This window comes from Crinia signifera, chromosome 9 (genome assembly GCF_055691185.1).
Source record: "Crinia signifera chromosome 9, ASM5569118v1, whole genome shotgun sequence".
NCBI lineage: Eukaryota > Metazoa > Chordata > Amphibia > Anura > Myobatrachidae > Crinia > Crinia signifera.
Window position 1 is genome coordinate 98,278,014 of NC_139225.1, and position 25,414 is coordinate 98,303,427.

The 25,414-nt window shown below is 45.4% G+C and overlaps 1 protein-coding gene and 1 long non-coding RNA gene across 2 annotated transcripts in view; one reads left to right on the forward strand and one right to left on the reverse strand.

The window, feature by feature from the left end:
• GPR50 (G protein-coupled receptor 50) overlaps window positions 1-25,414 on the reverse strand; it is a 218,908-nt gene that overhangs the window by 24,943 nt on the left and 168,551 nt on the right. The window lies entirely within an intron of this gene.
• LOC146035798 (uncharacterized) lies at window positions 15,703-22,230 on the forward strand. Its single transcript, XR_014460718.1, has 3 exons — window positions 15,703-16,031; window positions 19,494-19,603; window positions 21,923-22,230. It is a non-coding gene; the product is annotated as an uncharacterized LOC146035798 (long non-coding RNA).

Consider the following 25,414-nt stretch of genomic DNA (forward strand, 5'->3'; position numbering starts at 1 on the left):
TACGCTCGCCACAGGTTTATATCCAACTCCATGCCCACTTGGATAGTAGGGGTATGAAAAGGACCCCTTTTTCCCATTGAATTCCATGTTAAAATGGACTCAGTCCATTTTAACATTGATTCCTATGGAAAAATCGGGTCATCGCATCCGATGGTCGCATGCGATGCGATGCGATGCGATATCGTATCGCATCGCATCTGATTGTATGCCTTAACTTAAGGCATACAATCAAAAAATCGGACGCCCGGATAACTCACAAGTACCAATGTGCCTTACTGTGTGTGGTATAATGTGTAATGGGCATTGAGGTGTGAAGCATAATGGCTTATGGGGATTACAGTGTAATTGGTACTTTTATGTGACGATGCCCATTCCCCATAAAGCTACACTCCTACATTTTTGCGCGCTCCTGCGGTGCAAACTCTCCCTGATTTTTGAACTCATGGCACCAAAATGGCTAGTTACAGCTGTGTAAGGTGAATAATATTGGGCCTTATTTTGGTTCATTCTTTCTGACAAAATCCTTCTTAGATGGACAAAACCATGTACACTGCAGGGGGGGGGGCAGATGTAACATGTGCAGAGAGAATTAGATTTGGGTGAGTAATTTTGTTTCTGTGCAGGGAAAATACTGACTGCTTTATTTTTACACTGCAATATAGATCTCACTTTGAAGTAAAACCCCACCCAAATCTAATTCTCTCTGCACAAGTAACACCTGCCCCACCTGCAGTGCACATGGTTTTGCCCTTCTAAGAAGGATTTTGTCAGAAAGAATGAACAAAAATAAGGCCCATTGTGCTACTATGTGGTGTAATTTGGAGTTGGAGTACTATTGTGTGGCCATTCCCCTTCCTTGAGAGATCACACATTTTTCTTTTGGTGTGCGCTGTCCCTTTGTAAAGCTTGGGTGGGCGCAAATTTATAGTTTGCAGGAGTGCGCCGAACCCCCTAGCACCGGCCCTGTGTAATTGGCATTAAGGCGTGTGGCTTTATGTGTAATGGGTATTACGGAGTTTGCTAAAATGTGTAATGGGCATTACTGTGTATGGTTTAAAGCAGCGTTCGCCAACCCGTCGCTCGCGAGCGACGGGTAGCTCGCTGGGTGTTTTACAGTAGCTCGGGGCTGTCAGTGACCTCCTGCCGCGTAGCGGTTCCTTGCTTGGCGGCAGGAGGTCAGAAAGTGAGTTAATGCCACGTTTCTGGACCTGACGGCGGCAGTGACCTCCTGCCAAGTAGCGCTTCCTCACTTGGCGGCAGTGACCTCCTGACGTCCCCAACATGCTGCACATGCCGCACTTTCTTATCAACGCCACAGCCTCTGCTCAACTCCGTTAGGTAATATTTTTTTTTAAACTGTGTGTGCGCAAAGCACATACATTAGGGGCAGGGGCGTAACTAGATATTGGTAGGCCCCATAGCAAAAGTCTGTAAGGGCCCCCTATTTAGCAACTGATGGTGATAAATGTATGTAAAACATATTACTTAGACAGTAAAAATGGGCCCCTTTAGCTCTGGGCCCCATAGCAGCTGCGTCCCTTGCACCTATGGTAGTTACGCCTTTGATTAGGGGTGACTCCAGCCTGCATTCCGTTTTCACTGCTTGAGGTATAATGGGCATCATGTGTATGGCATATGTTTAATGAGTCATTAAACATATGCCACACAAATAATGCCCATTAAACATATGCCCCACACCTTGATACTCATTAATTAATAATCATCAAGGTGTGTGGGGAATATGTATCACGCTGTGGGGCATTTGTATAACGGAGTATCACGTTGTTGGGCATATGTATAATGGCCATTGTGTGTGGCGCATGTATAATGGAGCATCACGCTGTGGGGCATTTGTATAATGGAGCTTAACATTGTGTGGCATATGTATAATGCAGCATCGCGGTATGGGACATATAGATAATGGTGCATCACAGTGTGTGGGGCATATGTATAATGGAGCTTAATGTGGGGCATATGTATAATGGAGCATCACGGTGTGGCATATGTATAATGGTGCATCACAGTGTGTGACATATGTATAATGGTGCATCACGGTGTGGTATATGTATAATGGAGCATCACGGTATGCGGCATATGTATAATTGAGCATCACGGTGTGTGGCATATGTATAATGGAGCATCACGGTGTGTGGCATATGTATAATGCAGCATCACGGTGTGTGGCATATGTATAATGGGCATCACGGTGTGTGGCATATGTATAATGCAGCATCACTGTGTGTGGCATATGTATAATGGGCATCATGGTGTGTGGTATATGTATAATGGAGCATCACGGTATGTGGCATTTGTATAATGTAGCATCACGGTGTGGCATATGTATAATGGAGCATCACGGTGTGGCATATGTATAATGCAGCATCACGGTGTGTGGCATATGTATAATGGAGCATCACGGTGTGGCATATGTATAATGCAGCATCACGGTGTGTGGCATATGTATAATGGGCATCACGGTGTGGCATATGTATAATGGAGCATCACGGTGTGTGGCATATGTATAATGCAGCTTCACTGTGTGTGGCATATGTATAATGGGCATCATGGTAATGGAGCATCACGGTATGTGGCATTTGTATAATGGAGGATCACGGTGTGGCATATGTATAATGGAGCATCACGGTGTGGCATATGTATAATGGTGCATCACGGTGTGTGGCATATGTATAATGGGCATCACGGTGTGGCATATGTATAATGCAGCATCACGGTATGTGGCATATGTATAATGGGCATCATGGTGTGTGGTATATGTATAATGGAGCATCACGGTGTGGCATTTGTATAATGGAGCTTCACATTGTGGCATATGCATAATGGAGCATCACGGTGTGGCATATGTATAATGGTGCATCACAGTGTGGGGCATTTGTATAATGGAGCATCACGGTGCGGGGCATATTTATAATGGGTATCACGGACTGCACTATTGGGGTCATGTGTATCTGGCACTGCACTATTGAGGGCATATGTGTATCACACCCCCATTTTCCATGGCCGCACCCCATGTGGCTACAGCTCTTAGAGAGCTGACCATGCCCCCATAGCGGAAAAAATGGGGGATGTAGCCTCGCAGGAGTTCCACGGTAGTAGCTGAACCCTCTAATTTTTGGCGCATGCCGAAGGGAGGTATGGGAGGTATGTTTGTGACATATTGGATATTGCAGTGTGTGGCATATTGTGTCTGGGGCATTGCAGTGTGTGGCCTAATGTGTCAGGGGCATTACGGTTTGTGGCATTATGTGTAAAGGACATTTTTTTTATATTATGCAGATTTTTTAACATTTTTTACTTTAGTAGCTCTTCGGGCGGTTTATTTTGTCGCGAGTAGCTCCCGACCCAAAAAAGGTTGGAGACCACTGGTCTAAAGTGTAATACCACACCCCTTTTTGTGATGCCACGCCTCCTTCCCACGAGGCCACGCCCCATTTGTGCGGCACGGCTAGGCCGCTGAAAGGTCCCCCTGCTATTATGTTTAGTTCTGGGATCAAACATTACCATAATACTAGATTAGCTTATGCCGATCACTGGTCCCTGAGGAAGTAGGCATGATTTTATTTTTTATAACACAGTGAATAGTTTGTGTGTACATCGGGGACACACAGCTGATCACACGGGCCCTGTCACTGCAAAAGCCATGATTCACATGTGAGCCCTGTGATTCGCCAGCTGAAGCTGGCATTATTTTCACAAGGCTCACTGCGTTTATTTTTCACATTTATTTTGGTAAATTTGTCCAGCCCGTATTTCCTATTATAAGTATGAAAAATATGATCGGCTTACTAAAGAAAATGCAATTTGGGGCAGGTTTTTTTTCACAAAATCTGCTCCAAAAACCATTTAATACATGCTAGTGATACTAAAACAATGCAAAGGTTTTTCACATTATTTTAGTAAAAATAATAATAATAAATGTACTCCTATTTGTAAACACAGTTATTTCTAAAGCTGTGTAAACATGGTGTAATTCTGGCTATTGATTATAACTATATAGTTAAAATCGAATAGAAAGTCAGTCAGAATCACAAAGTATTCAGCCACATTCAATGCTGTTGCGCGCTCCCGTTTAGTCAGTATTGAATAGAAAAATAGACTGTGCAGGCAAGTTTATCATGACTATCTCACCTGTAGAATGTATTTGGCCTAGAGTCAAATTGCAAGATAGTCTTTATCTAAGTATATCTAAAGTGCAGTGAGTTAAAATCAAATAGTTAAAATTGGATAGTCAAAATCTGCCAAGAGACAGAATCGAACCATGTGTACACACTTTTAAATAGTATCAGGTCACTTCACAGTTTCAATATAAAATACTGTATTATTGCAATAAAAATAATACAAACTAAACAGTAGTCCTTGGAATAGATACAGTTAATTAATAAATTGCAAAGCTTAAGCTGCAATGTAAAGAAAAATGAATAGAAAGTGCAAAGAATCATTTTTGCAATGTGTTTCTCCAGGTAGTGAGTGTGAGACTAACAGAAATGGTCTTATGCATGAAAGTCAAGAGGCCTTTAATTGGTATTCTAAGGGGATTAGAGAATGAGAAATATAGATGGCACAGGTGGTTGAATAGAGAATGTGTATAAAGAAATGTTCTATGAATATATGATAAGCATAAAGAAGGTACAGTAGTATCAATTTGAGGAAACAGTAATCTAAAAAAGTGAAAAATAAAGCAACCTCAGTAGCTGCAAGGAAAAAATTCACTGGGACTGACACTTAGGGCAGATAATTTAGCCATTGGTAAACCTCTCATCTAATTGAACCTGCACCCCAGTGTCTACAAATAGTAGTGGAGAGGAGAGGAATAGAAGGGTAAAGGGCCCCTTACACTTGTGTGATTCTGTGAGATTTGACCCAGGTGGATTGAGTCAATTCATCGACAAAATCTGATGTGTCTGTCTGGCAAAATCTTATGTGCCTGATGTGTAGGACACAATCCACAATCCCTTGCCATTGGGTATAACCAAGAGATTGCTAGAGATTGATCCTCCTGTGCATAGGATAAATCTTGAGTCAATCAGGTCCAATTTGTTGAACAATAAGTTGAAGGGCTGTGAAAATATGGCTTTTCAAAAAAAAAAAAAAAGTGTTTTTGTGGCTTAACTTACCCAGAGTAAGGGTTACTAGGGCCGTGTCCATGGATACATTTTGGCCAGTTTACTTTTTCAAGTTTAAACATGAGCATAATTTAAAAAAATATATATTTTCCTTTTCTAGACAGACTTTTTTATTTTCTTAAAGGTAACTTAAAAAATATAAAACCCAACCATATAATGGGCCAGATGCACTAAGCTTAAAAATTGATAAAATGGAGAGTGATAAACAACCAGACAATCAGCTCCTGTCTGACATTTCTCAAACACAGTCTGTGACATGGGAGGTAGTAGCTGATTGGCTGGCTGTTTATCACTTTCGATTTTATCACATTTGAAGCTTAATGCATCTGGCCCAAAGTTTGTTATTCAGAAACAGCATCTATTTGGCATTTCAACAACTATTCAAAATTTCATCCATCAAAATTGCAGGGAAATATGGGGTGACATTCTATGATATGCGATTAGCGCTATTTTGCGGTAATTAGACCACAAAATGGCACTATCGCATTTTCCCATTAAATCGCCGATTTAATGGGATGCGCACAGGGGCTGAAATCGCATATTTTGTGCGTAAATGTCTGGTGAATAAAAATGCGAGATTAATTCGCATTTTTATCGCATCCAGATGTTTGCGCACAGAAAAGTATACAAGTCGCTTATTTAATGCTATGCGCATTTGCACATCGCATTATTTAAGTGACTAATTTTCGCACTAATTTCAGACCTGGGTCTGTTAGGCGAATTAGGCAGAACCCTGCACAGATCGCAATGTTCCGTGCAGGGTTCTGCTGTAAAAAATAAAACAAAGGGTTAAATAAAAAAAAAAACGAGCGCGGGGTCCCCCGCCCGAGTGTAACCAGCCCCGGACTCACTGAGCCGGTGCTGGTGACATAAAATCAGGGTCCCCGACAAATAGGGGTCCCCTTGATTTTATGAAACCAGCACCAGACTCAAGGTCCGGCGCTGGTTCCCAAAATACGGGGGACAAAGTGACTAGGGGTCCCCCGTATTTTAAGAACCAGCACCGGACACAACCAGCCAGCAGGCTAATGCCACAGCCGGGGGGAGACTTTTTATACAAGTCCCCCCGGCCAAAGCATTAACCCCCTGGCTGGTCAGCATGGGCAGGGGTTCTGGGGAAGTGGGGACCCCCCCAATGAAGGGGTCCCCCCCCTCCAGGACTTACCAGCCCATGCTGATAGTCCGGGGCTGTCCTCCATGCCCCTGGGCTGTGGGCATGGAGTTGATGCTTTGTGTAAAAAAAAGAATGATAACTATTGTTTTACACTGGCGAACTATCAGTCCCAGCAAGCCTACCCCGCATGCTGGGACTTGGGGAACCACAAGTCCCAGCATGCGGGGCATTAAAGGGCCCGCTGGCACTTGTAGTTCTGCAGTGTAAAAAATAGTGCACAAAATCACACTGACACCCTGAAAAATAAAACTTTAATACACACAAAACACACTGATACTTACCTACCTTGAGCCCGTAGGTCGGTCCCTGGATCCTGGATTCTTCCTCCGGGGCTCCAGGGCAGAAGAGTCCGGTTCCGGGGCCTTGGTCCTGGTTCCGGGGCTGGTCCTGGGGTTCCGGGGCTCCTGGCGTGAAGAATCCGGGGTCCGGGATCCGTGGTAGTCCAGAGGGGTACCTAAGATGGAAAATCCTAATCACCTGCTCTCCGGCGGCGACCTCCGGTGACAGCGCTGCTCCCGACTGGTACCCGGCTTCAAGGAGTTGGTCCGGCGCTGAGATGTTGCTCCCTCGACGTCTCTGAACAGAATGATTTCTCGGCCAATCAGGAGCCGAGAAACTCGGCTCCTGATTGGCCAGAAATCATTCTGAATATAGACGCCGACGGAGTAACATCTCAGCGCATCCAGAGCAGAGATGTTACTCCGTCGGCGTCTATATTCAGAATGATTTCTGGCCAATCAGGAGCCGAGTTTCTCGGCTCCTGATTGGCCGAGAAATCATTCTGTTCAGAGACGTCGAGGGAGCAACATCTCAGCGCCGGACCAACTCCTTGAAGCCGGGTACCAGTCGGGAGCAGCGCTGTCACCGGAGGTCGCCGCCGGGGAGCAGGTGAGTAGGATTTTCCTCCTTAGGTACCCCTCTGGACTACCACGGATCCCGGACCCCGGATTCTTCACGCCAGGAGCCCCGGAACCCCAGGACCAGCCCCGGAACCAGGACCAAGGCCCCGGAACCGGACTCTTCTGCCCTGGAGCCCCGGAGGAAGAATCCAGGATCCAGGGACCGACCTACGGGCTCAAGGTAGGTAAGTATCAGTGTGTTTTGTGTGTATTAAAGTTTTATTTTTCAGGGTGTCAGTGTGATTTTGTCCACTATTTTTTACACTGCAGAACTACAAGTGCCAGCGGGCCCTTTAATGCCCCGCATGCTGGGACTTGTGGTTCCCCAAGTCCCAGCATGCGGGGTAGGCTTGCTGGGACTGATAGTTCGCCAGTGTAAAACAATAGTTATCATTCTTTTTTTTACACAAAGCATCAGCTCCATGCCCACAGCCCAGGGGCATGGAGGACAGCCCCGGACTATCAGCATGGGCTGGTAAGTCCTGGAGGGGGGGGACCCCTTCATTGGGGGGGTCCCCACTTCCCCAGGACCCCTGCCCATGCTGACCAGCCAGGGGGTTAATGCTTTGGCCGGGGGGACTTGTATAAAAAGTCTCCCCCCGGCTGTGGCATTAGCCTGCTGGCTGGTTGTGTCCGGTGCTGGTTCTTAAAATACGGGGGACCCCTAGTCACTTTGTCCCCCGTATTTTGGGAACCAGCGCCGGACCTTGAGTCTGGTGCTGGTTTCATAAAATCAAGGGGACCCCTATTTGTCGGGGACCCTGATTTTATGTTACCAGCACCGGCTCAGTGAGCCCGGGGCTGGTTACACTCGGGCGGGGGACCCCGCGCTCGGTTCTTTTTTTGACACCTTGCGCTGTCCTGCAAATGTGCGATTTTCACACATGAAAATCGCACATTTTCAGGACTAAAACCAGCGCACCACATCGCCGCAAATCGCCCCTATTCGCACTTTTCAGCCTCCAATGCGCATCACATTAAATATGCGCATTTAGGCTGAAAAATGCGATTTCTAAATAGGCGATTTGCGGCGATACAGGGTGCGAATTAAACATGCGCATTTAGCGCATAGCATAGAATGTCACCCATGATGTCTTGTTTCCTCCTTACTGTTCATCCAGCCTGTTGAGTTCGAAGAAGCTGCATTTTCCTTAAAAGCAGTGTTTTTTTTCTTTTCCCAAGTGCTTCATTGGATTCTCTGGGAAATCTTCAACTCACTTCATCACTCTCAATTTCAAACTGGCTCAACTCACCCCACAGCCACCATTTTGGAAAGAAACGGCCTAGTTTAGTAATTCAGGTTAGTATGTATCTAAATGATTCACACTGTTCTATTTTGAGACCTGAATAAATTTGCTTTGATGTAAAAATCTTTATACACTACCTGACATGGCTTCCTGAAGTTATGGTCACATTCTCTAACAACAAAAGTGTACAGTTGCCTATATACAGCCAAGCAAATTTGTCCAAAATCAGGCTCACCATCGACTGATTTTTATACTGGGCACAAGTCATTGCAGGCTTAGAGCATCCAGAGACTTACTCAGCATAGTCAGCCTGGAGCTGGTGTCATACACCCTCCCCTAAAATGCTCAGGCACGCCTAGTGTTTTCCTGTACACCCCTAGTGTTTTCCTAGGCATTTTTCTTAGCACTCCCACTAAATGGCCGAAACCCACCCCCAGATGCCTAATACCTGTCAAGCACCTTGCGAATGGATTGCGAATAGAAAAAGTAGCAGCATTTTATCACAGGGTGACCTCGCGCATGTGTGTTACAAGCGAATGTGCAGTGTATCGATAATCGGCCATCGTGCCAATTCGTGGCTGTGCAATCGGGTCTGAGGTATTCCAGTAGGTACGTGCCTCTCTGTCTTCCATACATGGGTGAGACAGGCAAGTGAGAGCTTACCTAAGGGGCTGCTGTGGAAATGCTGATCTTCCTCTCTTGTCTTTACGATATTCCCTGCTAGCTTCTGTCCTCTTGTCTACTGGAGAATGATCTCTTGTAATGTAAGAGTAGGAATTTGATCAACCATTTTGTATTGAATGGTGGCATCACTGTACACAGCTAAAGGGAGAGCAACATCCTGTTATATACATAATCGGAGATCTGCTACAGTTGTAATAGGCCAAGGTACAAGGTGGACGGGAGGCCTCAGGGAGTTAATGCACCAGTGCAGACAGTACATACAGAAATAACAGAGTGGCAAAAACCAACATGGAGAAACACTGTGTAGAAAATCTGGATAGAGCAGTACATGGTGGAGCCAAGTGGTAGATAAAAATAACAGGCAGCGAAGACTAGAGGAATGCCTTCACAGAAATGGAAGTTTGATCATTTAGACAAATCCCTCTCATTATATCGCTCTGTCTTAATGACCATTTTCTCTATTTTCTGGTGATTTAGAGCAAATCGTTGGCAGGCATTGACTCCTATGCATTACCAGATTTTTGATCCAAACAGACAACTAGTTGGATGGTTGGACGGATAATCTTAAAATGCATGCATAGCTTTACTGTTTTTCTGTGTCATTACAGATATTGAATCATTGTGTATACGTGCATAATCAGGAACATTACATTACTACAGCTGATAATGCTTTGGAAATCCAGATGTTCTGCCAGGTCAACAGATAACAAAATTCAGAGACAGTTTATTCAAACTCATAATTACAAACATATTATGGGATGAGATATTTCCATCCACTTCAATCAATATCTTGCTAATTCTTATTGGATGTGAGCAGGGAGAATGATTATATATAAGGCAATGAGGTACAGTATTAGATCATTGGATCATTGGCTGTCTAAAGAATACCGACACCTGCACCCTGAAGGAGATAATCCTGACAACCCCCTCTAACCATCCCTTCTAGCAGCCTAACCCTCCCCCGAGCAGACTGACCTTAATCCGCCCAGCTTGTGCTTAACCCCAGTATTCGTCCAACATAAACCGCCCCTCTACCCTTCAGCCTAACTTTAACCCCCATTCTAAGTGCCTAAACCTAACTCCCCCACTCCACCCAGCATAACCCTAACCTTCCCCTGCACGCAGCCTAACTCTAAAGGTGCATTTACACTTATGCAAGGTATCGCAAGCCTCCCTCACATGCTATACCCCACCAATGCTAAGTGCGGCCATTGTGATCTCTGGCTCCAATCTGATAGGCACAGGACCGTGCATCGGACCAGAATCTGAGGTTAGAAACATTTGATTTGCCACTTTTCACCTATTTTCTCAGCCCGATGCATTGGAATCGGGTGAAATGTGCCCAAATGATATAAGCGAATGGGCACCTTAAGTTCTCTCACTAGGCCCTAAACCTAACCCCCCTGACACTAACCCGCCTTTCCAATCGGGATGCCGGCTGTTGGTATTCCGGCGTCAACATCATGATCCTTTCAGAGATTGAGCACCGGTCTTATGAAGATTTAAAACTATTGTTCACTAAATGTGAATTCCTAATCGAGATGGTAAACCAATAACAATGGTATTTCACTATCACTATGATGCTTACAAGTAGAGATGTGCGGCGGCCACTTTTTGCTGTTTTGGTTTTGGATCTGTATCTGCCTCCGTATTTTGGATCTGTATTCGTTTTTGCCAATACAACCCTTCTTGGTTTTGGATCTGTATTTTATTAAAAAACTCATAAAAACAGCTAAAATCACAGAATTTGTTCCTATGGTGTTATTAACCTAAATTACCTTCATTTCCACTCATTTCCAGTCTATTCTAAACACATCACACCTCAAAATATTGTTTTTAGGGCAAAAGGTTGCACCGAGGTAGCTGCATAACTATGCTAAGCCACACAAGTGTGCGGCACAAGCACGTGGCTCATCTAGTGGCACTGCAGCAGTAGACAGGATGGCAGTTTGAAAAACTAGGCCCCAATAAGACCCCTATCTGGCTTGAAAGTGTTTACGATATGCAGCCGAGGAGCAGTGGGCGTTTCGTGCAGCACTGACTTGTTCTGCAAGTGTGTAACTGTTTTTATCAGTTTAATATCTAATAAGACCCCTATCTGGCTTTATTGTGTTATTATTATTAATTAATTTAATCTGATTGCTCAATTTTGGGATTATTACAAGTCATCTCCCAAAACATTGCCTAATGGGTGGAGGGGATGGGGGTAATTAATTAGGTGACAGATGAAAAATAGTTCCCCCACCTCTCTAGGACCACTTCTACCCCTGGGTTGGAGCTGTACTCCCAAAGAGCAAGGCTCTGTGGCTCAGGAAGTGTCTATGTCAGATCTGATTGGTAGTCTGTCTGTTGGTCAACACTCTTTAGGGGATGGCAACACAGAATAACAACAATGATATTAATTTGCCAACAGATAACCAGCCTAATCCCTTGACAACAACAAGCCCCATGTGGCCAGTTTATAATATGACCCCCAGTGTGCAGTCTCCTCTCCCTTATGACACTAATCCAGTAGCCATGGCTGGTCCATCAGCCACATATGGTCAATCTAGCTTTTGGCCTCCTACATTCTAACATCATAATAAAAAAAAAACACTTAAAATATTTTCCTTTGTTTAGGTTTTTGTGTTGTACATTTTGAAGAGTTTTAGAATTTAGGAGATTTGTAAGTATAGCTTTTAGCTTAAAGAACATGTAACTGGTTTTAAGCACTTATTTCTCTGCAATGCTTTAAGACAAAAACCTTTCTGTATCCCGATGACTGTTAAAAAAAAGTCACTGTAATTAATGTTCATGTTTGTTTTTTAGATTTGATACTTGTTTTGCTTAGAAAATATAATAAAAATATTTCACAATAAATTTAATCTGATTGCTAAACTCTAGGATTATTACCAGTCTTCCTTACTAATCGTACATGTTCAGTTAAATACCCAAGAAGACCCCTATCTGGCTTGATCTTGTTTACGATGTGCAGCCGAGGTCGGAGCAGTGGGCATTTCGTGCAGCGCTGAGTTAGTCTGTGAGTGGGCTGTGCTGTGTATCTGTTTTTATCAGTTTAATATCTAATAAGATCACCATCTGGCTTGATCGTGTATTTTACCACCAGAGGAGGAGCAGTGGGTAATTCGGCAGCATTCTGCAGGCAGTGGCAGAAACGCTCCTGTCACTTAGGCTGTCTTCTGACAGCATCTGGTTGTGTGATGCAGTGTGAGAGCTGCAGTGGCAGACTTACAGATTAATAAAGGGTGAGAGCTGCAGTGGCAGACTCCCATATTAATGCAGGGTGAGAGCTGCAGTGGCAGACTTCCACATTAATGCAGGGTGAGAGCTGCAGTAGCAGATTCCCAGGATATAGGACATGCACACTTTAACAAATCAATAATTTCAGCCACAGGGACTGCAACACAGATGATGCTCTGGATGTCATGGAAAGAAAAGAGGACCCCCATAAGACAAGCTGGAAGTGCTCCAAAGCGCATACAATTCCAATAAAAGAGGTGCTAGATGGAATAGTCCTTGGGTCCTCCCACCCACCCTTACGTTGTATAAACATGATATGCACACTTTAACAAACCAATCATTTCAGCCACAGGGACTGCCACACGACTGTGGCTGAAATGATTGCTTTGTTTGGGACCCCACAAAACAAGCTGGCGATGATCTCTCTGCACAAACTGGCTCTGGCAATGATCTCTCCCTGCACAAACTGGTTCTACAGTGGAAAGATGTCATCCTCATCCTCCTATTCCTCTTCTCCATCAGAGTGTACATCCTCTTCTTCACACAATATTATTTTGTGCCCGCTGGAATCCATCATTACAGACACCTCTGTATTTTGTGGATGTAATTGCCAACAAACAGGGCCGTATTAACAATGGGCCTGATGGAGTGGTAGCTTCCGTCCCACTCTCCAAATAGGCCAATTTTTTAGATGAGGACAGGGGCTTTCCAACAAGCCCAGCCACGCGACGCTAGCCCCCGGGAACCAGAGATACGGCCGGGCAAAGCTAGAACGTTTTCCCGATAAAATAACATGGGACCCACCCAGTTTTGATGGCTGCCAGTTCCCCGCCCTGGCATCACAGAAGCTTGAGGTTGATTTTATTCGAACCCAAATAGCTGGGCCTTTAATCTGGTTAATATGGGTTAATTGGTTCCAGAGATATTGCGGGCAAACCATTTTTTTTATTTCTAAAATGTAATTTCATGGCTGTTCATTTTGTTTGAGGGCAGATTTCTCTGGAACCAAATTGTCCAGTTTCGTGGGACCAAAATCATTCGAAGCCCACTTAAAAGTTTTTCAATATGATACTGGTCTCATGTAAAGTTGGTTGGTTCCGAAGCTATAGCCGATTAAATGATATAGCCGGTTAAAGGGGGGGTGGTTTTCTCTCCCCTTCACACCAGAAAATACAGGGACTAGGCTGGTGTAAAAGGGGCCAGCCCGGGAATGTCCCTGCATGATTCTGGGACCATATTCCCGGGTAAATCCCTGCATTTTCTGGTGTGAAAGGGGTAGTATTTCAAATAGCCAGGACCTGCAGTGCTCCAAATACAGCCGAGCAGCTGTATTCCCACATGGAAGCATGAAACCCCTGGCAATGAGCATGGAAACCCTGTCAATGAGCATGTAGGTAAGCAGCACTTATAGAGCATAATTTTTAATTGGCATTATGGTGTTTGGCATAATACATAATGGAAATGATGGTGTGTGGCTGAACATTTAATGCGCATTATGGTGTAAATTTTTAATGCGCGCATTCGGCGCACAATGTCCCTGTTTGTGAAGCATATTGTGAATTTTGGCTCAATCCGTTTGGTATAGTGTATATTTTGGCTCAATTCAGGTGGCATAACGTGAATTTTTACTCAATCCGTGTGCCATAGTGTGAATTTTGACTCAGTCTGTGTGAATTTTGGCTCATTCAATGTGGCATAATGTGTAAGAGGCAAGCACAGTATAAGGGGGTTACTATTGTGTTGCATGATTTGTACAGTATAAGGGGTATATGGTGTGGTAAACTTGGGTAACCACATAAAAGGTGCTGAGATGTTGTCTTCCAGGTTTTGGCTTTCATTTTTTTTTTTATGACTGGAGTGCCGCTGCATCCCGCAAGTATCTTAGGACATCGGCATCCTGCGGGTGCACCTTTTGCCTACCCTACCGCATTTAGTGGGAGGCTCCCAATTTTTGAATGAGCCACCTGCTGTTCCTCCACAAATCCTCTGGGTCCTCCCAGTTTTAGTGTATTCTTCCCCCACATGTCTAAAGTGCAGATGTGCAAAGTGACGTACAGGACACACACCCTAGTTGCAATAGGTGCGCCCATAGGTGGAGTTAGACATACCCTTTGGGTGGAGCAGTGCTGCGGAAAATTCTACTACCCTCTCAAATCTCTCTGAAAATAGTTTTCAAAAGTACGCAAGTACGGTACTACCAAGTATGCCGTATAAGTCCAGGGGTGATGCTAAGTGTTCCTTATCAATCCTGGGGTGATTCTACGCGTGCCGTATCAATCCAGGAGTGATGCTAAGTGTGCCGTGTCAGTCCAGGGGTGATGCTAAGTCTGTTGTGTCAGTCCAGGGGTGATGCTAAGTGTGCCGTGTCAGTCCAGGGGTGATGCTAAGTGTGCCGTATCAGTCCAGCAGTGATGCTTAGTGTGCCGTATCAGTCCAGGGCTGATGCTAAGTCTGTCGTCGCAGTCCAGGGGTGATGCTAAGTCTGTCATGTCAGTCCGTTGTTTGTGCCACCCACTGTGTGGTTAAGCATAGTTATCCAGCTAGCTTGGTGCAAACTTTTACACTAAAAACAATATTGTAAGGTGTTCAGAATAGACAGGAAATGAGTGGAAATTAATGATATTGAGGTTAATAAAAGGGTAGGAGCAAAAAAAAATTCTGCGATTTTAGTGATTTTTATGTTTTTTTGGCAAAAAAATACAGATCCAAAACACAAAAAATGATGGTGTTTTGGAACAGATCCAGATCCAAAACACTGCCCGAGATACAGACCCAAAACACGTTTCACAAAACAAGAAAAGTGCCTGTGCACACCCCTAGTACACATAATTGAAAAACATGTCATACTGTAGTTAGGGAGTTTTTTATTCTGATAAATTGGCTAGTATCTAATGAGGGCTAATAACTAATCAATGAAAATAATGAAGTGAGCCAAGGGAGTGGCCATTATTGCTGGGGCCATAACATGGTTAAAAGGCTTAGTTAGCCTGTATGCAGTGGCGTAAGTTCGTTGCAGTTGCCCGGAGGCAAGATATATTGGTGCCCCCCCCCCCCCCCCACACACAGACACACACACAATCCTATATAACCTTATAAAAAATATATATTTCTGTTCAGAAATATAGATAGATAGAGTTAATATTTCAGAACTCAGCCACAGAAGCGATATCGTTGGATTTTAAATGACTAATTTAAACTTCCAGGGGAGCAGAGGGTGCCCCCTTGGGAGAAGGAGCCCGGCGGCAGATGACTCCATTGCCTCCCAGAGTTCTGCCTCTGCCTGTATGGCTACAGGGCAGCATAGATAAGGTCAGCATGAGACCAAGGCACCTGCACATGGAGCCAACGGTCACCAACAGCCATGGAGAGAGGACACCCAGAGTCCTATCATTTCCACACCTATCACAATCTGACTACAGCCTCTCATCTGCCCACTACAAGCTCCGATACTGTGGGATTACTTTAGGAGATAAAACCAGTGTTTTCATTTTGTTGGTGTGATCCTGGATTGGCGACTAGGAAGTGTGATTTTGTCACCTGTGTACATTGTACCTGCAAAGTACTGCACCTGCCGGGGTAATTTATAACCCACTCGGACTTGCGACCCTCACAGGCCTCAATGCAGATCACTCCTCATATATTACAGGTAAATAAAAACTATATTAAACCTGGGGGTGAGACAGCGGGACCGTTGGGAGGTATGCTTTATTTCCAACTGATCAGTGCTTGTAATATGAATGAGGAGCAGGGGGTCTGTAAGGGTTACTTATTGCTATGGCATGTTCTAAACATGTATGTGTCCTGTTCCCATGTGTGGTATGTATGTATACTGGAGATGCCCCATCCAATCAGTTCTCCAGGGAGATGTCACATTTTAAAAAAATATACATGGGGACATCTGCATGTATTTAGAACCACATAAAAGGGGTGATTATATAATATCCACATTCTTTTAGGGCATATCATAAAAAATAATCAAGATATTGACCCCCACCAAGCCTGCCCTTATGTACTTTCATAGTCATGATCTGATTGGCTGATGCTCCTGGCCTTTGGTATTATGACACGTTGCGGCATCATAATGTGTTTGGGGTACTGGCAGTTAGTGTCCTGTACAGACTTGGAGAGAGAAGATGTCTGTAGACTCGGTAGAGACTATTTTAGCAGAAGTAGCCATTAAACAGCCACTGCTGTGGTGAGTATCTCCCAAATATCAGGCACCAGGTCCTTACTGTTGTGCCATCTATGGGGGGGAGGGGGGGGGGTAATTAGTATAATACCTCCATGGGGGGACATTGCCATTAGTAGTTGGTGATGATTACTGGCGCATCCAAAGCATCATGATACGCCTAAAATGTATAAGCCATGTAATACCTCAGTACTATTTAGCAGACTGTGATGAGGTGCACTTACCATAAGATATATATCAATGTTTTGCCTGCTGGAGCTTTTCTATTCTTAGTAAATTTGACCATATTACATGTCACATTATAAGTATGAAAAATACAACCTGAGTCCTACAAAAAAAGTGAATTAAAGGGTTTGGAGCAGGAGAAACTAAAATAATGTAAAAATGGTGTGAGAAATATATATTCACATAAATTCAATAAAAATAATGTAAGTAAATGGGCCTCATATTGAGTTTTGTGTCATCCAAGGATAAGCTAACAAATATATAAATATTGTGATATACACAAACCACATAGAAGATTATGGGTGGGATGCTCTAACCTCCGCCACCATATACTGCCAGCCCCCCCCCCCCCCCCACCAACGATACTAATCGCATATGCTCTAATATGCGATTAGTATAGCAACGGGCAGCTCTTGTGATAAGAGCTGCCCATTGCGAAACAGCCGGCGGAGGGTGAGCGTGTCCCCAGGGGCTCTACCGCCTGTATCCTTCTGCTGGCAGCTGCTGCTGCGGACGGGCCCTCCTCCCTGTACCTGGAAGAGGATGCACATTGCAGGGAGGTCACTGGTCCGGGCAGGAGAGCACTGTACTGCCCAGAGGCGTAACTCTGGGAGGCAATGTAGTCATCTGCCACCGGGCTCCTGCTCCCAAGGGGGGCACCTCTCCTCCCCTGCAAATTTAAATCAGTTCATTCAATATCGCTTCTGTGGCTGACTCCCCCTTTGCTGGACCATAGACATCACACTCTATTTATTTTAAACATAACATACATAACACACCTACATATTTATGCTGTGTATACACGGGTACAATCAGCATGAGATTTTGACTATATAGTCAAAATCTCATGCAGATCGCACATGTTTTTTACCTTGCGATCCCTTTGCGCGCTCCCGTGACAGCACAAATCGAAACCCAGATAGACAGGGCAGCAATGACTATATAGTGCAAATCGAATGTAGATAGCTTGAATTGTATGTAAATAGCACATGAGTTAGCAAAGATTGCATTTGAATCTTGCACAAGAATCTTAAGTCGAATAGCAAGGGAATCTCACTGTGTGTGCACAGCATTACACACATGCATACATACATGTATTTATATAAGGTGCTGTGTGTGTGTGTGTGAGTGTGTGTGAGTGTGAGTGTGTGAGGGGGCACCAATATTTATCTTGCCTCCAGGCAACTGGGGCGAACTTACACCACTGGTGCTGCCCGAACATAGGTGAGGGGGTGTCAGTGAGGGACAGCACTGGGTCACGTTAGGAAGCCCAGAGGCTTCTATGGGGTATCGCCTGCTTTTGCTGGCAATGCCCCCCCCCCCCCACGCATCGTTCATATCAAAACGCGGTATATACAGTGTATATATATATATATATATATATATATACAGTGGTCGAAGTGGGGCGGTATACGGGGGTATGGCATACCCCCACTTTAATCTGAAGATAAAAAAAAAGTTTTTTTTTCCCCTCAGGATGCTCTCTGATCACTCAGCAGCACATATTGTGCTTTTGTAATACCCCTGTACAACGGGGCAGTCTGGCAGGGGACGTTGATGGACAGGGGGGTGTCCGAAGGTGCGCACTATATTCACTCTTTACTTTTCCATACCCCCACTTCAAAATTTCCATACCCCCACTTCAAAATTTCCACTTCGACCACTGTGTATATATATATATATATATATATATATATATATATATATATATATACTTGTAATCCAAAACAAACAGAAGCACTCAGGAGGACTTGTGACAACATTTTTAGTGGCAAAGGAAAGCTCCAACGTTTCGGGGTTCACTATCCCCTTTATCAAGGTGCAGTTTTGGATTACAAGTATACAGTTTCCCGAGAGGGCACCGGGGCAGCTGCACAGTTTAGGACAGAGTGCCGGGCTGATCCATACGCCTATATATATATATATATATATATATCCACAATCTGCCGGCACTCGACTTAAAAGAGCAACAATAGAGGTGCCATCCCCAAAGCAATGAATACAATCCGGGAGGAGGGCGGCACTCAAAAATAAAGTCTCAACACAAACTTGCAATAAAAGCCATGTGTATATCTATAGATAGATATAGATAGATAGAGATGGGGGGATGCTTTAACATCCGCGCCCCCTTACCACCACCCATCGCCGGCTACCGCAAACATAATTATCGCATATGATCTAACATATGCAATAATTATGGCAAAGGACAGCTCTTTGCGGTGAGAGTCAGCAGGTCCCACCGGGACCCGGCGGCTCTCCCCTCCCTCCCTTAACAGGCACTGCTGCTGCTGCGCCGGGCTCTCCTCCTCCCTGCACCCAGAAGAGGATCACAGTGCAGGGAGGAGGAGGTCACAGGTCCGTGCAGCACAGCTCTGTGCTGCCCAGAAACAGGTGAGGGGGGGTCGGTGCGGGGCAGGGGGGTCGGTGCGGGCAGCGGTGGGTCGGTGCGGGGCGGCGGTGGGTCACGTTAGAAGCCCATAGGCTTCTATGGGGCATCGCCAGATTTTCTGGCGATGCCCCCCATCGCGGTAACCTGGCGGGGGATGCTTAGAGCATCCCAAAATGCGGTAAAAACCCGATAATGGAGTTTTTACCGCATTTTTAGTTTAGAGAATCTCCCCCAGAGAGAGATAATTCATTTGTGTAATTACTCTTGTTTTTGTTTTTTCTTTTATTTCTTTTTGCATCTCGCAGGCATCATGTGAGATGCAAGTCAGGTGATAAGTTCTTTATAAAAAAGAAACTGTTGGATGACAGAAAAACATCGGTTGGGCCTGTCAAAGCAGACCACACTATTGAAGCATGTAAGCCTTTTTTACTTTTATTATTAAAATCATATATTTGATACTGCATACACTGAGAAAAACTGAGCGGTAACCGCACAAGAGGTCCATTTATCATTATATATTAGTGACATAGGGGCAGATTCTCTAAGAACCTCCGCCCCCCTTTGCCGCCCATCGCAATTGTAATTATCGCATATGTTCTAACATATGTGATAATTATAGCAAAGGACAGCTCTTGCGTTAAGAGCTGTCCTTTGCGGTGAGAGTTGCTGGGTCCCAGCAGGTCCCAGCGGCTCCCCCTCCCTCCCACACCCGGCACTGCTGCTGCTGCACCGGGCTCTCCTCCTCCCTGCACCCAGAAGAGGATCAGTGCAGGGAGGAGGTCACAGGTCCGGGCAGCACAGCTCTGTGCTGCCCGGACACAGGTGAGGGGGGAGGGGGCGGGGCGGTGGAGGGTCGGCGCGGGGCGGCGGAGGGTTGCGGTAGAAGCCCATTGGCTTCTATGGGGCATCGCCAGATTTTTCTGGCGATGCCTCCCGCCGCGGTAACCCGGCGGGGGATGCTTAGTGCATCCCAAAATGCGGTAAAGACCCCGATAAAGAAATGCGGTAAAGACCCCGATAGCTTAGAGAATCTCCCCCATATTCCACAAAAACAGACATATTTGGGGGGCTAGCCACAAATATTTAGTTTCACTCATATGTAAGTGATATCTCCGATATCTGCTGCGTTTTTTCAGTTACTGACAATAGCCTAAAGACAAGTCAAACCAAATTCCCCCTGAGCTCCCCCGGCAGCTCCCAGCAGGCTCACTTACAATTTGGCAATTCATCACATGTAAAACTCCCGGGGAGCTGCAGCAGCGGCGGGGAGCAGGAGAGCTGGGAAGCGGCGGGGTGGGCCGGGCAATGTTGAGCTGCAGGTTCCGTGCAACGTTGAGCGGCAGGTGGCGGGAGGCGGAGCTGGAAGTGTCACCAGAATTATTTTTTAAAAAACGACTGGCCGGCTCATCAACCAAAAGTTCCTCCACTGTCCTGGACTCTAGGTAGAAGCTGCGGTGGACAGCTTAGCAGGCCACATGTGTCCTGCAGCCGGCCATTGGTGCTGTGGAAGATACTATGTCTCACTGCATTACCATATTAGTATAGCCATAACAAGACTTTATGGAGCCCAGTGCCAGAAAGATAATTTTTCCACTGGGGAAAGGGGAGGGACAAGATCAGGCTGATCCCAGCGATATACTATACACACACATATATATATATATATATATATATATATATATACACAATAGATTGATGCACGAAGTCCTTTTTTGATAAAAATAGTCCAACCCTTCTCTTTATCTTTATCCAGATTTCCTGGGGTTAATCAGGTGCTGCTCAACTCCAAAAGGGGTATGCCCAACCCCCACCAGTAACATGTAAAAACAGAAAGAAGAGGAGCGCACAAATGAACAGATAATAAACAGTTCTTTTTTACTCAAAAAGTAAGGCTCACATACATTTTTAAAGATAAGCTACGTGGGACAGCTCACGAGGTCCAGGCGGCAACACAGACGTATCAACCGAATAGAGCCACGGCAGCAGCGTCTCCACGATCAAGGCGAAGGGACTCGGACACAGCATGTCAGAGAAGCCACACCCCAACGCGTTTCGTCATCTATGACTTCGTCATAGATGACGTCTTCGAAGACATAGATGACGAAACGCGTTGGGGTGTGGCTTCTCTGACGTGCTGTGTCCGAGTCCCTTTGCCTTGATCATGGAGACGCTGCTGCCGTGGCTCTATTCGGTTGATACGTCTGTGTTGCCGCCTAGACCTCGTGAGCTGTCCCAAGTTGCTTATCTTTAAAAATGTATGTGAGCCTTACTTTTTGAGTAAAAAAGAACTGTTTATTATCTGCTCATTTGTGCGCTCCTTTTCTTTCTGTTTTTACATATATATATATATATATATCAGAGAACACTGCAAATTATTGCATATAGAAACACATCCTCTTTATAGAACATTTGTGCACTGAACTTCAGAGCTCTTTGTTATTAAGTTAAATAATAATTTCAATATACTGCCATACCCATTATTCAAACCCATAACCTGTTGCATTCCAGTTAAATACCCTGCTCATTGAGCTATTTAATTTTGCATAAAACTAGCCCACAGCACTCCTATGGCACTCCCACAAGAACACTTTAATGCAACCAGTTACTACCCACAAATGTCCGTTTCATGAAAGTGTGTATGTAAATGTCATGTGAATACAGTATGTACTGTATGATGGACTAGTGCTTGCTTTTGATAAATACACAGTGACTTATATGCTGCTTCTTCTCTTAGATGAGGATAAAGTCCCCAAGAACTTTGGCAGAAAATACCTTTTCGTTCAGCGGGATTGGAACACCAAGATGTGCTGCCATAGTCCCCAGCTGCCAACCTCCTCCCCAGCTGATGCTCTGCCTCAGTCTCCAGCTAGGCAGCTTCCGGGGAATGTCCAAGAAAATGATTTGAGCCCTGAAGCCATACAGGAGGAAATAAAGAACCTCCTCCGCAAAATTAGAAGGATGTATAAAGTGGCCAAGTAACATCTGGAATAAGGGAGCTTGAGGTGAACTGAGGTGCCATTCTCCAGCTGCTGCTCCCTGAAACCCCTGGGCCTGTCCATCACAATTGATTTTTTTAAATTAAACGATTGTCGTTTTAATATGTTTTTAATATTTTAATATAATTTAAATTATTTTTCTTTTCAAAAATGGACTGTGTTTTTATTTTGTAGAACTTAAGTATAGATGTTACATGGGCAAAATAATGATTAGTGTTTGCCTTAATGGTAGACCTTTCTGTGTAAGAAACATGTGACATTATCCATCTCCAAACATTCTACATATATGCAGATTTTACAAAGTCTCCTGTACAGCAGATGTGGTCTTTTATCCACCAAGGGCACAATGCTCCTGGAAGGGAGAGGGGGTGGCAGACCCAGTAGGTTCCCTCCATCATGCCCGGGTCCCGGTAATTAGTACCATCCCCCACTCAGAACGCCGTAAGTCCCCTCCATCATGCCCCTGCTCTAGTTATTAGTAACCCTTACTCAGGCCACATGTTACGCTCCAGGGGCTGCTGTATTGTGCTACAATGTCAGAGATGTATGAAATGGAAAGTCACTGCAAGGACATAATACTGAGCATTATTGCCTAATACCTAATAATTTGCTACCTCACAACACTGAGGTCATGGGATCAATTCCCACCACAATCTAATGGTGTGGAGTTTGTATATTCTCCCATTTCTTGCATAGGTTTCCTCTGGTTACTGCGATTTCATCCCACATTCCAAAAATATACTGATGGCTTAATTGTCTCCCCTGTGTAAGCTCTCCCCTGTGTAAGTGTGTTTATACATGGGCAGACTAGATGGGCCAAGTGGTTGTTATCTGTTGTCATATTCTATAGCAGTGGTTCCCAACCTTTTTTCTCTCCCGTACCCCCTTGATTAGGCTTTTCATTTATAAGTACCCCTCCTCTCAATTTGAAATTTCCACAGTGCTTATGAGTGGAAGTGAGCAGTATGCGTGTCCTAATATTAAAGAGTAGCCATGGACTAGTGTATGGTCAGGAATCAGGTCCGTCTTTGTCTGGCCGCTGGCTGTGTATTGTCTCCAGAGTTCCCGCTAACGCCTGTAGGATTAATGCTTCTTCCACCCATGTCAGTGCGGGGCAGATGTTCACAGGTAGCTCTTAGTGAATTGCTGGTTGGGCAAAAGCACGAGGAGACGCTAATGACGCTGCAGATGGAACTGGAAATTACAACACGTGGCTTGTTTCCATGTCGATGGTAGACTTCTTTTGCCATTGGGAGACTTTTTCTTCTTCCGCCATTACCAATATTATTTCCAAGTACCCCAACTGGTCTGCAGAGTACCCCCAGGGGTACTAGTACCCCAGGTTGGGAACCACTGTTCTATAGGATAAGAACCAAGCTCTGACTATAGGTAACTCAGAACAACATTTATAGCAGGTGAGGTACATATGTAAAATATATTGTAGAATAAAATCTATTTACTTATAACACAGCGGAACAGCAACTATTGTTACAGGGCATTCTGCTAATATGCTCTTATACATTTATGTACTCAGACTAACATTTTTCGGTACTTATGTAATATCTGGGCTCCCGTTTTTCTTATGAGACCGCGTCCACTCGCCACGCTTCGGGCACGGTGGCTTGCTGCGCTCGCTACACTATATAAAATCAACTCCATGCGTATTTGGATAGTAGGGGTATGAAAAAATGGGGTGTATTTAACATGGGAGCCCAGATAATACATAAGTACCCATTTTTCTTTTATTCTCTTACTAAATTCATCACTGCTCGCCTCTTTTGTCATAGATTAGTCCCAATGCTTCTTCTGATCAGCAGCCACCAGCTTTGGGGAAGGGGCAAAGGCACAATAGAGATTGTGGTCAGGGCAGAGTTACAGATAGAGATAGGGAGGTCAGAGGAATATATGGTAAAAGTGGGTCGGAGGAGTATATGGAGAGGTGGAAGAAAGAGGTAAGCTTGAGGAAGGTCACATATGGGGAGGGGAGACCATAGGCACACATTGGGAGGTAGGAATCACTCATAGGGAGGGGGTTAGAAACACAATTGGGCAGGGACGTATTAACAATGGGCCTGATGGAGCTGTAGCTCCAGGCCCATTCTCCAAACAGGCCCATTTTTTAAAATGAGGACCAACAAATCGCTAGCCCCCGGGAACCAGAGATACTGCCGGGCAAAGCTATAACGTTTTCCCCATAAAATAACATGGGACCCAACCAGTTTTGATGGCTGCCAGAAGCTTGAGGTTGTGCAGTGTGCGGGAAGTGTTTTCAAACTCAGCAGCGATTCCTGCGCCGCCGCCCGTTGGATAGCGCTAGTTATTTTCTAACCACTGCAGGGACTCCGCCGCTGCCAGCTTAATACACAGCGCTGCAGGTGTCCCCACGGCACGGACCCCCCTGCCCACTCCTGCCAGCTCCAGTCTCTGCACCTCCGCTCACCTCCATCCGGGGGTAGGGGGGGGCAGGGGGAACTGCCGCCCTCCAGTGGCCGGCGCCCTAGGCAAATGCCTAGAGCTGCCTAGTGGTGGCACCGGCCCTGGGTATGGACAGCAGTCACAGTACCGTATAAACAGATGAGGTACGGACAGCAGTCACAGTACCTTATAAACAGATGGGGTACAGAGCTACGGAGAGCAGTCACAGCACGTGGGACAGAGAATTTTTTTTCTTTTTTTAACTTTTAATAATTGTATTAATTTAAAAAAAAACAGTGGGGTATGGCCTTCGGTCACAGCAGTACCTTATAAACTAGTACGGAGCTGCGGACAGCAGTCACAGTTCCCTATAAACAGATGGGGTGCCAGCAGTCACAGTAACGTATAAACAGATGAGGTACGGAGCTGCAGACAGTAGTCACAGTACCGTATAAACCGATGGGGTACCAGCAGGGTCGGCGCCACCACTAGGCATTTGCCACTGAAGGGCGGTAGTTGGGAGCCGGGACCCCGCTAGATGGAGGTGAGTAGCTGTTTCTCCTCCCCCCCCCCCCCCCCCCCCCGCTCCCAGTGACACGGCGGCCGCTGCCGCATCACCCTCCCCACACACACACACCCCGTGGTGCCTTACAGTGGCGCATCGCGCCGGGGGGCAATCCTACCCAAGCCTCCTCTACCACCCCCTATGTAGCGACCGCGTCGGCTGCATCGCATCACCACCCCCCACCCCCCATGCGTCGGCCACGGGGGGAGGGGGGATGTGATGCGATGCGGTCGTGGCATGGGGAAGGTGA